The 13,884-nt window shown below is 36.2% G+C and overlaps 1 protein-coding gene across 2 annotated transcripts in view; it reads right to left on the bottom strand.

Moving 5' to 3' along the window:
* The window catches only part of HOMER1 (homer scaffold protein 1), a 143,224-nt gene that overhangs the window by 23,762 nt on the left and 105,578 nt on the right, over window positions 1–13,884 (bottom strand). The gene's annotated exons all lie outside the window — the stretch shown is intronic.

The raw sequence follows: 13,884 nt of genomic DNA on the forward strand, positions 1-13,884 counted from the left end.
ATTTGATGATTATATATATCACAAAATATTCACCATGGTAAATACAGTTACTGTGTGTCACTATACAAAGCTATTATTACATTATTTACTATATTTCCTAATCTGTACTTTTCATCCCTGTTATTTACTTTATAACTACAAGTTTGTACCTCTTAATCCCCTTGATCACCTACTTCCCCTCACTCCCCTTTTCTCTGGCAGCCACCAGTTTGTTGTCTGTACTTATGAGTCTATTTTTGTTTGTTTTTTGATTTCTTAAATTAAGTTTATTTATTTTGAGAGAGTGGGAGAGCATGAATGGGGTAGGGGTGGAAAGAGGGGAGAATGAATCCGAAGCTCTGCACTGACAGTGCAGAGTGGGGCTGGAACTCATGAAATGTGAGATCATGACCTGAGCAGAAACAAAGAGTCGGATGCTTAACTGAGCCACCCGGGCGTCCCAAGTTTGTTTTGTTTTTTAAATTCCACATATAAGTTAAATTATATGGTATTCTTTCTCTGGCTTATTTTATAGCAAAATACTTTCTAGGTCCAAACATGTTGTGGCAAGTGGCAAGATTTCATTCTTTTTTATGGTAAGTAAGATTCCATTTTGTATATATATATACACCGTATTTTCTTCATCCATTATCCATTCATCTGTTGGTGGACCTTGGGGTGTTCCATATCTAGGCTATTGTAAATAATGTGCAATAAACATAAGGGTGCATATATCTTTTAGAATTAGAATTTTCTTTGGGTAAAGACCCAGAAGGATCATATGGTATCTCCATTTTTAATTTTTAAGGAGCCTCCATACTGTCTTTTTAAAATACACTGTATTTTAAAATACACTGTATTTTTTTAAGTGCATCAAAGCCTGAAGCACAATTTCATTCCTTTCTGAAACATATGAGGATGATTCAATGTCAATAAGGTATGGGACATGTAATGTAGTATTTCCTCTGAAATTATTATTGATTTATTTCATGCTATTCATAATTTTGAAATGCCCAAAATACAAAAAATTTGTTGCAATAAATTTATTTCAGATATGATGATAGGCTACACCCCAGAAACTGGTCTTAATGACTTAATTTGATAGAATTCCAGTGTTACACATAGAACAAAAAAACCTAAAAGCAATCACCCACTTCCTCATTTATTGTTTTACTTGATAAGTTATCCAAAGTTAATTGCTTCAACCAAGACAATTTTTCTACTACAAAAACAATTCTATTACTCGGGAAGATTCTTCTTTTGATAATTCCTTTGTTAACTGTCCAATGAAGAAAGAATTGCCTCATTTGAAAGAAAAAGGTGTTTTTTTCTTATCAGTGAACAATTTACTTTTTTTAGTGAAATTCTACAGACCTCATCCCATTAATTAACTAGTGATGATAACAGCTTTCCCTAATCTGCATTTTGGTTTTTGGTAAATTATCTGCATTACAAAGCAAATGCTTTGATGGACTGGTATTTTTAATAATAATTTAAAAAAATTTAAATGTCTTATTATTTATTTTTGAGAGTAAGAGAGACACAGCACGAGAGGGGAAGGGGCAGAGAGAGAGAGGGAGACAAGGAATCTGAAGCAGGCTCCAGGCTCTGAGCTGTCAGCACAGAGCCCAATGCGGGGCTTGAACTCACAAACTGCATGATCATGCAGTGAACTGAAAGTTGGATGCTTAACCAACTGAGCCACCCAGGCGCCCCCTTAATAATAATTTTAATATGTATTATATAAAAGAAATCATAGCATCTATCATCAAGAATTTCTAAAGCTCATCACCAGTAATAAAATGTATCAGCATCATGAACCCTCTCATATGATGCATAGGGAAAGATACAAGATAATTTCTGCGGTATTCTTGTCAAAAATGCATAACCTTATTCTAATCATGAGCAAACATCATAAACCCAAACTGAGGGGCTGTCTACAAAATAACTGGTTGCCATTCTTCAAAAGTATCAAAAGACTGAGAAAAAGAATGGTGGAGATTAAGAAGAAGTAATTAAACGCAAAGTGTGATCATGGATAGGTTCCTAGAACAGAAAAGGACAATTGAGAAAAGAGGTCTGCAGTTTAGTTGGTAGTACCGTGTCTATATTAATTTGGTAATTATTATGGTTGTGTAAGATGCTACCATTAAGAGAAGTTGGGTGAGGGGTACATGGAGATTCTCCACATAGTTTTTCTAAGTTTTCTGTAAGTCTAAAATTAGTTTCAAATAAAAAGTTTTTAAAATTTTCTAAAGTTTACTGAAATTTCCTCAAAACATGAATGAATAAAAATCAAACAATAAGCTAAGCTATTAATTTAACAGCCCACTTGTAGCCTTGAAAAGAAAACTCTTTTCTATTCGGTCTTTTGTGAAATGATGTTCCAAATTCAGGTTTTCTGAGTAAAGCATGCACCTGTTCTCACTTAATTACAGATTTTTTCAAAACCACCTACCATTTTTTCCCTATAAAGTTTTATTTAAACAGACCTTTTAATCTGCTAACTAAAATCTTATATGCAAATGTAAAACTCCTGGGGCATCTTTTGTTATATTTGGTCTTTTGTCTGCAGCCCCAGAAATCACTTTAGAGCCATAAAAGTGAAATGGATGTCTTGTTATTCACAACAAGCCCCTTTCAACCACAATTAAGTTTATGTTAATGAGGTGACTTTTAGAAACCTCCTAAAGATGTGAGGGCTGGTGGCAGGAAGAACCCACCTTGATTACAGGGTTAAAACTTTCACTCCCACCCTCTGACCTCCAGGGAGAGAGAGAGGGGCTGAAAATGAAACAGTCACCAATGGCCAAAGAGTTTATCAATCATGTCTATGGAATGAAGCCTCCATAAAAACCCAGAAGAGCTGCCATGTTGGTAACCCAGAAAGCATTCAAGTGCTAGGCCCCAAACTCCACAGGGGAAAAAGCTCCAGTTGTTAGGATCTTGCTGTATGTATTATTTCATCTGGCTGTTCATTCATATCCTTTAATATCCTTTGTAATAAACTGGTAATCGAGTAAGCAAAGCCAGTTTCTGAGTTCTGTGAACTACTCTAGCAAATTAACTGAACTAGGTAGGGGGTTGTAGCTATCTCTAATTTATAGCCAGTGAATCAAAAACACAGGTAACAACCTGGACTTGCAACCTGGCATCTGAAGAAGAAGCAGTCTTATGGGACTGAGCCCTTGATATGTGGGATCTGATGCTTCCTCCAGGCAGTCTAAGAATTGAGTTAAAATTGTGGGACACTCAATCAGAGTTAATTGCTTGGTGGTACCAATCTATTTCCTGGATCGAAGCCATGGGTTATAGCTCCTGTTCTAGTCAGCTGGCTTTCCTGTGACAGTTTCTTCCTCCCAATTAGACTTTAATTTTCCTCTCTATGAATTTTTGCCTAAAACTTTCCATATTCAGCATCAATCTATAAGAATGCATTCTTCTCTTTCAGGGATTCAGGTCTTCTCCAACAAGTATTTTCTAGCTACACCACCGAACCTTCCAGTTCCCAGCACAGCTCGGTACTTGTGTTTAGGTAAACACATTGACTATCTAAATGAAAAAGTAAAGGTATGAACTTATGAGCTAAGTACAAAACCCACCTAGGATTAAGTTGGTGAATATAATGAATAGTAAATGTTACAACAATTAAATCATAATTAAGTTTTCAATACTAAGAAAATTCTTAAATATAATTATTTTGAATCTCACATTAGGGACGGGATTTCACGCTAGCTTTAATTAGTAGAACCTACAGTTTCTTGATTCCTGTTTTAAATCAATTGATCAAGCATACAAAATATAGGAGATTTTATGTATAAAATTCAGATCTGGGACTTGGAGTATTTACAAAGGACCTGTTCAGGAAAAGGTTAGTATTCCTGACCAAATGCCTTGTTTTGTGTAATCTAGAAATTTAAAAAAAAAATTTATTTATTTTTGACAGAGAGAGAGAGAATGGGCCCGTGTGCAAGTGCACAGGGGAGGGGCAGAAAGAGGGAGTCACAGAATCCAAAGAAGGCTCCAGGGTCTGAGCTGTTAGCACAGAGCCCACCGTGGGGCCCGAGCCCACCAACTGTGAGATCATGACCTGAGCTGAAGTTGGTCGCTCAACTGACTGAGCCACCCAGGCACCCCTGTAATCTAGAAATTAGTATCAATTGACCAATCAAAATTGGCCAAGCTGAACACAGAAAAAAATAAACAAAAAAACCCACCAGGGTATCTAAGACATGGGGACAATATCAAACTTTCTAACAAATGTGTAACTGGCATCCCAGAAAAAAAAGAGAAGAAAGCAGAAAAAATATGTGAAGAGACGAAGGCTGACAATTTTCAAAAAACCATAAAGGGCATTTAACTACAAACCCAAAAAACTCAAAAACACATATATACAGAACAAAGGTAACAATTATAGTAGTTTCTCATCACAAACTAAGCAGTCCATAAGAGAACAGTGTGATAGTGCCAAAAGAAAACAATTGTCAATCCAGAATTCTACACACAGGGATGATACTTTTCTAAATGAAGGTGAAATAACAAAAGCTAAAGGAATTCCTTACCAGCAGATAATATACTACAGGAATTATAAAGGAAGTTTTTTAGACAGGAACTTGGATCCTCACAAAAAAATGAAAATATCTGGACATGATTAAAATGAAGATTATTATAGAGGCATCTGGTGGCTTAGTCAGTTAAGCATCTGACTTCGGCTCAGGTCGTGATCTCAGAGTTCGTGAGTTCAAACCGTACATCAGGCTCTGTGCTGACAGCTTGGAGCCTGGAGCCTGCTTTGGATTCTATGTCTTTCTCTGGCCCCCGCCCCCTCTCTCTCTCTCTCTTCCCCTCCGCTTGCTCACATTTGGTCTCTCTCTCAAAAATAAATATTAAAAAATATTTAAAAATTAAACGAAGATTATATAAAAAATCCCAAGGCAATTCAAAGGAGAATCAATAGCCTTTTAAACAAATAGTGCCAAAACAGCTAGATAACCCCCCCCACCACACACACACACAGAAGAAAATCTTGAGTCCTATCCTATATAAAAATGAACTGAAAATATAAAATTGTTATAAAATATAAACCTTCAAGAAGAGACCACAAAAGAAGAAATCCTTGTCAACATGGGTTAGGCAAAAGTTTCTTAGATAGAGCACCAAAAGTGTGATCCATTAAAAATTGATAAAAGGTATTTCATAACAATTACAAACTTCTCTTTGAAAGACCCAATTTTTTTAAAAAAAATGAAGAGACTCTGGGATGCAAGGAAAGTTTAACATACAAAAATCAATGTAATATACCACATTAATAGAATAAAAAAAACACACATGATCATCTCAAATGATGTAGAAAAACCATTTGACAAAATTCAATACCCTTTTATTATAAAAATAGCCAATAAATGAGGAATAGAAGGAAACTACCCAATATAATAAAAGCCATGTAGGAAAATCACACAGCTAACATCAGAGTCAAAAGTGAAAGCTGAAACCTTTTCCTCTGAGATCAGAAACCAGACAAGGATGCTCACTTTCACCACTCTAAATTCAACATGGTACTGGAAGTCCTAGCTAGCACAAGGAGGCACAAAAATGAATGACGTGTCTAAATTGGAAAGAAAGAAGAATTATCTGTTTGCGGGAGACATAATTTCTATGTTGAAAACCCTAAAGATTTCACAAACAGGCTGTTAATAATGAGTTCAGCAAAGTTGCATCGATACACAAAACCAGATGTAATTCTAATACACAACAAATAATCAGAAAAGGAAAATAAAACAATTCCATTTATAATAGCATCCAATAGAATAAAATGCTTATAAAATACTTAGTAATGAACTTAAACAAGGGGATAAAAAACTTGTACACTTAAAACTATAAAAAGTCACTGGAAGTGGGGCGCCTGGGTGGTTCAGTTGGTTAAGTGTCCGACTTTGGCTCAGGTCACAACCTTGCGGTCCGAGAGTTCAAGCCCCGTGTCGGGCTCTGTGGTGACAGCTCAGAGCCTGGAGCCTGCTTCAGATTCTGTGTCTCCCTCTCTTTGCCCCTACCCCACTTGTACTCTGTGTGTGTGTCTCTCTCCCTCTAAAATAAATAAATATTAAAAAATATTTTTTTTTTAAAAAGGTCACTGAAAGAAATCAAAGAAGACACAAATGAACAGGAAAACATTCCGTGTACATAGACTGGAAGACTTAATACTGTGAAGATGTCCATACTACTCCAAGTGATCTACAGATTCAACGTAATCCCATCAAAATCCCAACAATGTAATTTGAGAAATAGAAAAATTCATCCTAAAATTCATATGGCATTTCAGAGGACTCCAAATTGCAAAACAATCTTAAAAAAAAAAAAAAAAAGGACACAGTTGGAGCTCACATTTCCTGATTTCAAAACTTATACAAAACTACAATAATCAAAACAGTGTGTACTGACGTAAAGACAGACATATAAACCAATGGAATAGAACACAGAGGCCAGAAATAAAGCCTCACATATATGGTCAATTGGGTTTCACATATATGATTGCCATGATCATTCAATGTGGAAAGGATGGTCTTTCCAACAAATGATACTGGGAAAACTGAATACCCACATGCAAAAGCAGCTAGGTCTCTGTCTTATGCCGTATATGAAACTTAACTAAAAATGGATGAGTGACCTAAGTGTAAGAGTTAAACTATAAATCTCTTAAAAAGAAAACATAGGGGAAAAGCTCCAGGACAAAGGACTTGCAATGATTTCTTGGATATAACATAAAAAGCACAGGCAATTAAAAAAAGATAAATTCGGACCATGGCAAAATTTAAAACTTTTGTGCATCAGGAACACCTGGGTGGCTCAGTTGGTTGGGGGTTCGACTTCGGCTCAGATCATGATCTCATGATTCATGAATTCGAATCCCACATTGGGTTCTCTGCTGTCAGCACAGAGCCAGCTTCAGATCCCCTGTCCCCCCTCTCTCTCTCTGCTCCTCCCCCACTTTCTCCCTCTCTCTCTCTCAAAAATAAACATTAAAAAAACAAACCAAAAAAACCTTTTGGGCATCAAGATACAATTAGCAGAATGAAAAGACAACCTACATAATAGGAAAAAATATTTCCAAATCACAGAGTTAATATGTAGAATATATAAAGAACTTGTACAATTCAACAACAAAATCCAAATAATCTGATTAGAAAATGGGCAAAGGACTTGAAGAGATGTTTCTCCAAAGATATCCAAGTGGCCAATAAGAGCTTGAAAAGATGCTCAACATCACTAGTCATTAGAGAAACGCACATCAAAACCATGATGAGACATCATTTCATATCCATTAGGATGACTACTTTAAAAAAAAAACAAAAAAAACAAAAAAACAAACGTTGGCGAGGATTCAGAGAAATTGGAACCCTTGTACACTGTTGGTGAGAATATAAAATGGTGCAGCTGCTGTGAAAAACAGTATGGCAGTTCCTCAAAAAATTAGGGATGTAATTACCATGTGATCTAGTAATTCTACTTCTCAGCATATATTTAAAAGATATTTGCAAAACAATGCTCACAGTAGCATTATTCACAACAGTCAAAGATAGAAGCAACCCAAGTGTCCAGTGGCAGATGGATAAACAAAATGTGATATACATGCAATGGAGTATTATTAAGCCTTAAAACAGAAAAACATTGTGGCACATGCTACAACATGGATGAACCTTGAGGATATTATGCTAAGTGAACTAAGCCAGTCACAAAAAGACAAATATTATACACTTCCACTTAAAAAGTTACCTAGAGTAGTCAAATTCAGAGACAGAAAGTAGAAGGGTGGTTGCCAGGTGCTGGAGGGAAGAAAGGAATGGATAGTTGCTGTTTAATTGGTACAGAGCTTTAGTTTTGCAAGATGAAAAAAAAATCTATAGATTGATTCTGCAACAATGTGAATATACTTTACACTATTGAACTGTACACATAAAAATGGTTATGACGATAAATTTTATGCTATATATATTTTACCATAATTTTTTAAAAGGGAAAAAAGGCAACATATTGTATGATTTCCATTTATATGACATTAGGGAAAAGACACTATAGGGACAGAAAAGAGATCCTTGGTTGCCAGTGGCTGGGGGGCACGGATAGAAGTTGACTATACCAAAGAGGAGCAGAGAAATCTGGGGGTTATAGAACTTGACTTTGTGTTGGTGCCTACACAACTATACAAATGTGTCAGAAGTGATTAAAATTGCAGAGCAGAAAGGGTAAATTTTACTATATATAAATTATACTTCCATTAAAAAATTATCACATTACCAAAAGAAAAGTAAAAAGCTTTCTAAGCACTCTTAAATACACTTTCTGTGACTGTAGGATTACAAACAGTAAGAGCTGGAAGGGTCTGAAACTGGTAGAATGTTCTCTAAGCAGCTCCAATCATGTCTGTATTTGTTGGCATGGGAAGAGACTGGGTGGGCAGGAAACACATAATAAAAGAATCAAAAATAAAAAGGAAGGAGGTGAGTGGGCATCTGTAGATGGTGATAAGAAGTAGATAGGAGAAGTAGGATTATAGAGACAGGGATATACATAGGAAAGGAATAGGACATAGATGAGGCATAATAAACACTGGTGTTGGGCAGTAAGACACCGAAACAAAGCCTTTGGATCAGGATAGAAAAAGGTGAAGGTACTAAGTTTCAATATGCTATAAAACTTTTCTACTTCATTTCCCTAAATATGTCTTGTGCCTCTAGTATATTAAGTAGTGAGATCTGGCCACAGATAAGCTGTCCAATGGACTCCCATTTACCTTTTTCTTCTTTGCAGAGCCCCAAAGTTCTGCTGATTTTGTTTAAATAACAAGGTAAATGTTGAAGAAAATGGTCATACCAAATACATTGAAGCATATTGCACGAGAATACATTAAACCATAACAATATGAGACCTAATAATCTTTAAGTGACTACTAGAGGAGAGAGCAGTTCAGTATACTTTCTGCATTGTCTTACACTTGATTCCAAAGTAAGTATGTGTTTTTAAGTCTATTTTGCAATATCAACCAAAATTTTAACTTTGTTGGTAAATCTGAATCTTTCCAAACATTCTTGCTTTTGCTTCCTCCATTTTATGAGCCACTTCTTCAGTAATCTATCTTTCTAGAGCACAGTGTGAAACACAATTTAGGAAATATGTTTTTCATTTTTGTCCATCTGCCCTGTTTTCTCTTTATAGCTTTTTCATATATTCCCTTCACCATCTAGTATATTAGAACACCCTATACAATTTCAACTTGTGTAATAAATTCTAAAAAGTATCCTGAAAGAAGTCCTACATATGAGCTATCTCAGTTACCTCAGAAGTGCTCAGCCCTCATGTATAATTTTAAATACTTCGCATACTTTTCAAATTTTGAAAAAATAACGTTTATTTTCTTAGAACTTTAAGCCAGCCCATTCGTCCCCTATTAGACGGATTTAGTAGTAACCCATTAGACAGATTTAGCAGTAATGAATACCTTGGGATTAATGCTGATAGCAAAACTTTAAGCTTAGCATCTTACATTTTAGGAATACTTATTTAAAAAAATGTTAGGGCTCTAGCTTTGGCTGCTAATTTGGTCCTTTTTTACAGGTACAATTTTGACAGTTCCACATTAAGTAAATTGTTCACAAAGAAACCACTAAATTGTTTAGCTGGAAACACCAGTGAGTCAGAAGAGATATTGAAATACCACTATGATCTCATGTCTGTTTGCTGGAATAAGGGCAAAATAATTCTTTATTCCTGTGACTGGTAAGAATTCCCTTCAAAAAGGACCAGCCGGTTTCCTGTTGGCTTCAGATCTACAAGTCAGATGAAGGAGTTCAAAACACACCCAAGACATCATTTAAATAGCTCTTTAAACTGTAATTTTACAAGTTTCCTTGAACTAAAGTCAAATTCTACAAAAAGTAGTAAACTTCATTAAAATTAGTTATGTAAAGTCTAGAAGAAAAAGTACTATCTAATTAATAGACTATTTAACAAATAAGAGTCTAATGCATGAGCAATGCACTTATTTAATCTATGAAGTAAATCCTGTATGTGAATGGTCAGTTATAGAATTTAAGAAAGATGCTTCTCCCCCATGCCTCCAGGGTCCAGATTCACCATCAGTCTCTAGAATGGTAGCCTTATGCATATACTTCTTAAGCATGCTAATTATGTACGAATATAAATAATATCCAGATAAGCTTTTTTTTTTTAATGTGTACTTATTTATTTTGAGAGACAGAGAGCTGGGGAGGGGGAGAGGGACAGAGAGAGAGAGAGATAAAGAGAGAGAGAGAGATAAAGAGAGAGAGATAAAGAGAGAGAGATAAGAGAGAGAGAGAGAGAGAGAGAGATAAAGAGAGAGATAAAGAGAGAGATAAGAGAGAGAGAGAGAGAAAATCCCAAGCAGGCTCCAGGCTGTCAGCCCTAAGCCCAACACAGGGCTTAATCTCATGAACCATGAGATTATGACCTGAGCTGAAATCAAGAGTCAGATGCTTAAGTGACTGAGCCACCAGGTCGCCCCCAGATAAATTTTTAGAATGGGATTTAAAAATAGGTTGCAATAGGTAAATCTGGACACAATTGTCAGTAACAATATTGAGGTTACTCCCTCACTATGAAAGTAACAGAGTGACTCAAGCACCCCCAATACTGCCCTAAGGACAGCCTGTTGGTTTGTCTCCTTACTCTTCCTGCACACCCGTGTGCTCAGAAACAAACAACCTGGACTTCAATGTACATGTGTGCCACTTTCATGAACTAGGTGCTCTCATGCTGGCCTATTGCCCCAAGCAAGTTCCACTTAGAAACGAATGCTTTAGGGCTGCTTGGGTGGCTCAGTAGGTTAAGCATCTGACTTCGACTCAGATCATGATCTCACTGCACGTGGGTTTGATCCCCCCATCAGCTCTGTGCTGACAGCTCATAAGCCTGGAGCTTGCTTCAGATTCTGTGTCTCCCTCTCTCTCTGCCCTTCCCCGGCTCATGCTCTGTTTCTCTTTCAAAAATAAGTAAACATAAAAAAAAAAAAAATTAAAAAAAAAAGAAACTAATGCTTTCTTCAACAGTTTGGGGTCTAAATTTGTGTTTCTTAATACAATTTAAGTTACCCTGTTACAGAAAGAAAGTATCCCTTTGAAGAAAAGAGAGTAACTCTGCATTGTTTACAAACATTATTTATTATGAAAAAGACTTCTATGAGTAAGGATTTCAGATTCTGCCAGGCAAATAATCTAGTAAATTAAAGTAGTATTCTACTAGATATACCTGCAAACCTCAATGTGCCTGAATGCTTACCAAGGTGTCTCTCAAAGCTTACTGTAATTGGTTTCCTTGTCCTTGGGGTCCTCTTATCAGATGTTCCCATTGTTCTGTTCCTTATCCATCTATTGGCACCTGCTTCTAAATGGGGCCTCTTCTGACCCTTGTCAATTTAATGCCTTGATAATCCCCCAAATCTTACTTTCTAGCTCAGATTCCTTCGTAACTTACAATCCATCATCTTTTTAAAAAAAATTTTTAATGTTCTATTTATTTTTGAGAGAGAGAGTGCAAGAAGGGAAGGGGCAGAGAGAAAGGGGGACAGAGATCTGAAGCGAGCCCTGCCATGAGCAGCTAGCCTGATGTGGGGCTCAAACCCACAAACCACGAGATCATGACTTGAGCTGAAGTTGGATGCTCAACCAACTGAGCCCTCCAGGTGCCCCACAATCCATTATCTTTGCACATACCCTACCACATCTGGATAACATACAAAATAGAAACGGATGGCTACTGGTAGAGATGAAGATATGTTTGCTGATAAAATTTTATAAACAGTCTCATTGGCTCTGTCGCAGGCATCTGACTCTTGATATCAGCTCAGGTTATGGTCTCACAGTTCATGAGTTCAAGCCTCATGCTGGGCTCTGCACTGACAGCACGGAGCCCGCTTGGAGTTCTCTCCCTCCCCTGCTCTCTCTAGATAAATATTTATCCCTCAAGATAAACAAACATTTAAAAAATAAATAAATAAACTCCTAAAAAGAGTCCCTGTACTGAACTGGAAATCACATTCCAGAAAACATAGTGTTTAGAACTGAAATGGATTATGTATTAGAGTTTTTAATGAATAGTGTATTAGAAGAAACTCTCAGAGGTTAGAATGACATAATTTTTAAAGAAACACTCTATCTCTAACATTACTGATAGCCCAAAAGGGGTTGAAAAATGTGGACATATAGTCAGAAAGTGAACCAGAAGAGCTGGACTTTGAGTATGATGAAAGCGTAGGAACATCTTAAGCCATTTATTCTACATATTAATTACCTAAGTATAAAAATGTTATAGATGTGGTGACATCTGTGTCTAAAGAGATGTCTGAAAGAACTGTTATATTCAGTTTAATCTACAATGTTTTTTCTTGGTAGTATATAAAATAATGATGTGTCTTATCATCAAAGGCATCTGAAACTAGGTAAAATACAGAAGTTTACTTAGCTCTGGTAAAGAAAATGAAACATCGTAGACTTTTCTGAGCAAGTTATAAAATTAATCTGAAACAAATTACTTTAAAATATATAACCCATGACTTTATCAGTCTTTAAATAGAAATAGAGAATTTTGTTAAATGTATACATTAAACAAGAACCAGTGTGATAGAGTGGTTAAAAATACAAGCTCGGGTGCACCTAAAACTAATAAAATGTTATACGTCAATTTTATCTCAAAAAAAAAAAAAAAGGGAAAGGAAAAAAAAGCACTAGCTGAGTTGACTTCGTTGCAACTGTGGCTCCAGCCACAGTTATGGGACTTTTGGTACATTATCTAACTTCATTAGGCCTTGGGTTCCTCATCTGTAAATTTATGGCTAATACTAACTATGCTTACTGGGTGATTTTGAGAACAAACAGCCCACATAAAAGTACCCTTGAAGAAAGCACATGAAAGACACTCAAATATTAGTACCTTCTGTATATGCACATGCAATAAGGAATCTTGAAAGAATCTTCAGTAAGCTATGAAAAAGCTAAAAGATTTAATATTAAACATTTTAAGGGAGATGTTTTTGTCTAGTGATGTAAATAACTTAAATAGGTGTCATTTAAATCAAAACCATTTCAAGCATATACTCAGTGAGTTTTGTCATCATCCTTGGGTATTACAGATGCATTATTCATAGTAAGCTTAAACCTCTGGCGTAGACCTCTGAATATATTTTGCAAGATAATGGAGGAATGAGAAAACAAACAGCAAAGGTTCTCATAAAGTGGCACGGTTAATTTCTGATTATGCGAGGAGAGAATGGAAGATGAAATCTGAATCTGAACTACGTCAGGTTTACCTAGTAAAACATCCTACAGAGTTTCCCACTTGATTTTGGCAGGCATGAAAAGTCTAGCTCTACCCCATTTGTATTCACCAAAATGGAGGAACCCATAAACCCACTAAAAAGAGGCCTCTAGAAATCTCCTGGCTCCCATAATTGTGCTCGTAGCAGTAACAGAAGCATATCTACATGCTAGAATTGCAGTCACTAAGAAGGCTCTGTAACATTTATGGCACTGCCTGCCTGACATAGTGACTTCTGTGGTTTCTGCCGTGCCTTAAGGAACCTGTGGCCAAGGAATGAAGATATAAGGTGAAGGGATCACAGGAGGCCCAATATTATGACCACTTTTTACTCCTGCTGCAAGTTCCTACCCACAATGTTCTAAAACCTCTGAAGAGATTCCCTTTGAAAATTTAAAGCAGCCCATTCTCATTGTGGTAGGAGATGTGGACACTACTTGCTCGCTCAAAGATATTTGTGGAAGGTTTAAACTACATTACAGGCATTTTAAATATTCTAATGTAAATAATACTTTCTCTACATGTGTGAATTTGGAGGGTTGGGTGCTAGATATAAGGGTA

Source organism: Prionailurus bengalensis, chromosome A1 (assembly GCF_016509475.1).
Source record: "Prionailurus bengalensis isolate Pbe53 chromosome A1, Fcat_Pben_1.1_paternal_pri, whole genome shotgun sequence".
Taxonomy (NCBI): domain Eukaryota; kingdom Metazoa; phylum Chordata; class Mammalia; order Carnivora; family Felidae; genus Prionailurus; species Prionailurus bengalensis.